At 38.8% G+C, this 3,908-nt stretch overlaps 1 protein-coding gene across 7 annotated transcripts in view; it reads left to right on the top strand.

The window, feature by feature from the left end:
* Positions 1 to 3,908, top strand: part of LOC106526668 (transcriptional repressor p66-alpha) — a 29,652-nt gene that overhangs the window by 3,923 nt on the left and 21,821 nt on the right. The window contains exon 1 of one of the 7 annotated variants that reach the window (XM_014021362.1): positions 68 to 71. The exons of the other annotated variants lie outside the window; for them this stretch is intronic. The gene's annotated coding sequence lies outside the window, so the exon portion shown is untranslated. Of the gene's footprint in view, positions 1 to 67; positions 72 to 3,908 lie in introns of those variants that run through there. 7 annotated transcript variants of the gene reach the window in all.

Genomic DNA, 3,908 nt, shown 5'->3' with positions numbered 1-3,908 from the left:
ACACACACACACACACACACACACACACACACACACACACACACGAGTTTGCAGCGCTTCAGGACAAAGCTGTGCCACTGGATATTTATTTATATATATTATTTTTAGCATGGAACCTCTTTATGAAAGGACGCACACGGTGTGTTAATGTGAACGCATTAAGACGGATTTAAAACCTTTTAGTTGATGAATGAACATGACTGAAGCTGCTCACTGAACAGCATGAAAGCTCTGGTTTCTGCTCTTTACTGTCATTTCTGACTGAATGTATTGATGAATGTTTGGATGAAATGCTCATTTTAAGTTAATTTAAGTCCATAGATCGTGTCTCGTGTGCTGTTTTTAGATGTTTAGAGCTGTTTTGCAAAATATCGCATTCAAAAAAGTGACATTTGAGACCTTGGGCAATTAGACCAGTGTTTTGGGGGTTCTTTCAGAAGAAAATGCAGCCACCAAATGTAATTAATTCTAATTATCTAGGTTTATAACATGTAGTAAGATATAAAATGCTAGTTTTATTGGGTTTTAGACAATTTTGTAAAATCAGAGCATAAATCCAAAACTGTCTCACATTTTTGTGGTAGCACATAGGGTTGGGCAATATTGGCAAAAAAATTAATCACGATTAATTGTGGTATTTAGCCGATAACGATTAATTTGACGATTAATCCCCTGAAGTCTCTTATGTCCTTGTCACATGACCAATTCAGTGGGAAAGATTTGCTCTTCATAAAAATCTGTTCCAAATTATGTCAAAATTACAGACCTCAGGCTATACATCAAATTTTAAATTGTGTTGATAAATAAATAAATTACAGAACCCTTTTTTAATGTCCGTCATGTTTGAAGCGAAGAGGAGCATCGAGCAGACTGACTGGGGAAATCTCCACTCAGTCTGCCTGGTGGCATTAATCGTATTAATCATGAAGTGCCAAAAAATAATCAATTGTTGTTTTTCTGATGATTAATTGCACATGATACGATTATGCCCAACCCTTGTCGTACATGTTTGTACTTTTTGCTTGGTAGTCAGTTGACAGTTAACGGTGTGAGTGTGTGTATTTCTTTTACAAACTGCTGGTGAACCATGTGATGGATTTTGATGAAACTCGCAGAAGTAATCATTTGATGTACATTTGTACACATACTAAACATACATATGGCTACAACTTAATAGGTTTGACAGATTTTGGCCTAAAACTGGTTGTGGTACTAGCTGAGACTGATTTAAATCACATATTCTGAGAGACTGCATAAGAATCAGAGCTGTCTGTTAGCAAAATATCTAAAGAGACAGTGAATGGATTTTAAGGAAACCTTTAAGCAGTATTTAGCTGTACCTCTACAGCTGATTAACATGCGGTGTCAATCCAAATAAAGATTGCCATCACAACTGTTTGACCTTAGAAAACAGTTTTTACATATATTGAGCTGAAACTCATTCACAGCACAAACTGAGCATCACTTAATGTTATGTTCAAGACTTGACCAAAGCACTACTACGCCATCATTTCTCAACACAAGATGAACTTAGCCTAAAACTGGCATGAAAGTTGGCATACAACAAAATGTGTTCCCTCGAAATGCTAGACCTTTAATCTTATGGACGTTGTTATCAGTCATTATTGGATAGTTAGTACTACAGCCCGTCTTCTGCGAAACACAACCACACTTATGCAATAGGTACTCAGAATAGAGGTAGATGTTATTGCCTCTTTATTTTGGGGGAGATCTGGAACAAACTCCCAGTTGTCCACTCGAACAAAGGCTCTGTAAAGTGTTATTTATGTGTTGACAATACGTTGGTTGCCTCTACAGTGAAGCGGCAGTCAGAGACAAGGGGGATGTTTTACTCTGATCTACCTGTCCTTACTGAGAGTGTAGAAGTGTTTGCAGCACGATGCTCTGCTTATGGTGCCCACACCCAAGTCTTTATTTTTTTTAAAGTTCTTTTTCATACCATTAAAGTCAAGAGCCTGAGTCAGAAGTTGCTCACAAATTCTGACATTCCCAGAACAGAAACCTTGTCTGAGCAGTTACATACAAATCTGCTCTGGAGCTGTTGTGTAATCGGCAGCGGTTTTGTAAAGGGTCATCTGCTGGCCAATATTTAGGCTAACTGCTCAGAACTGGAGAGTCACAGGACAGATGTTTGATCAGAGACTGCCTGTAAAATATAGGTATCCATGTGTTTTCTGTCGGTCAATTAAAGCTTGGGCATTTTTATGTTAGGCGCTGCATAAAACTCTCGTCTGTTAGTGCAGAGTTATTCATCTGAGAAAAATCAGTGATCCACACAGGCTTGCTTGAGTACAAAAAACTCAATTATAATAAAGTTTTATGGGTTTTTGTTTGGAAACTGCCTTTATTATCTTCAATAATTTAAACTGAGCAAAACAAAAAAAATGCTCTAGCAAAGAATTCCTTGCTGGCTCAGCAGTTCTGCAGGGTAGCGTGGCTGCATACTTGCACAGTTTTTGAAATCCTCATGTGATTTAGAAATATGTTTTCTCAGGGTAAAGGTCCGTCACTGGGTAAATACAGTGCTGAACACATTGTGTGTGCCACCGGACATCGCCGGCGGCTCAGAGGGAGTCCGTCTGTGTGGATGTTTGATGATTGAGTGACTGATGGTCGACAGGCTTCCAGAGAGACAAGATAAATTGCCGCCTCCGAGCAGGAAGAGGAGGCAGAGATGAGAAGAGCCCTGAAAGTTGTCACTACCTGATGCCAGATAAACATTTGTGCATTTTATACTGGACAAAGTTACACTTTCCTATGATTTATTTACACAGCAGATGTTAATGTCATGATTGATTCAGTGAATAATTGCTAAAACACAAAGCACCATCACACAAAAACTTATCAGATGTGAAGTAGTTGATCATTAAGGAGATCATTATCAATTTGTTTGGATAATTATATAATATTTCTCTATCAGAAATTCCGTCAGGTTTCACATTTAAGCAATATATCAATCTGGATTGATGTATTATTACATCCTTATTGACCACATAAAAACACAAGACTTAAATACACTTGAGGTAAAATCTCACTGGGTTCTGGGTCTTGGAGATTAGCACCAATCTGCATTTTTTCACTTCCGAACTGATACGTGAATTTTGCTGAGGGGAGTTGTCCTGTAACCGGTGGGTTGCTGGTTCAGTCCCCAGTTCCATCCACCTCAGTCAATACATGGGCCAGACACTTCACCGGACTTGCCTGCCGCTGTTGGTCAGAGGGCTGTTGGTGGCACAGCATGGCAGCCTGTTCCAGGGCAGCTGTGGCTACAATGTAGCTTACCATCAGTGTGTGAATGTGTGTATGAATGAATAATGTAAAGCATCTTTGCATGTCTAGAAAAGCTCTTTTATAGGACTAATGCATTATTATTATTATTATTATTATTATTATTATTATTATTATTATTATTATTATTATTATTATTATTATTATTATGTATCAAGTAGTATAGGCACATTAGTTTGTCACTCACTTCATACCCACATCTGCGTCCACATTCATGATGTAATCTTCTGACTGAAGCACACTTTGGAAATTAAGACGGGCACATTTGGATCAATTTTTAAGAGTCATCATCGATCATTAGTGTACTTTGTAGACTGGGGCTCGTCTGTGTCCGAGCCGTCGTGCACATGTCCACCCCTTGAGGCGGGTTGCAGGCGGGACAGCCCAAGTGACAAGACTGTGTCCCTCTGCGACTCAAGTAAGAAAACTGAGAACTGTGGCAAACATTTGGAGATACTTTAGAGCAGTATTTCCCAAAGTTGGGGTCGGGACCCAAAGTGGGGTCCCAAAACATCAAGGTGGGGTCCTGAAAAGATTTTCTGAATTAATTACATTTTGCCTTAGTTGTTACAAAGGAGTGAGGTTAGTATATTTAAAAT

This window comes from Austrofundulus limnaeus, unplaced genomic scaffold, assembly GCF_001266775.1.
Source record: "Austrofundulus limnaeus strain Quisiro unplaced genomic scaffold, Austrofundulus_limnaeus-1.0 Scaffold3, whole genome shotgun sequence".
Classification (NCBI taxonomy): Eukaryota; Metazoa; Chordata; class Actinopteri; order Cyprinodontiformes; family Rivulidae; genus Austrofundulus; species Austrofundulus limnaeus.
This window is presented reverse-complemented; position numbering and strand designations above follow the sequence as displayed.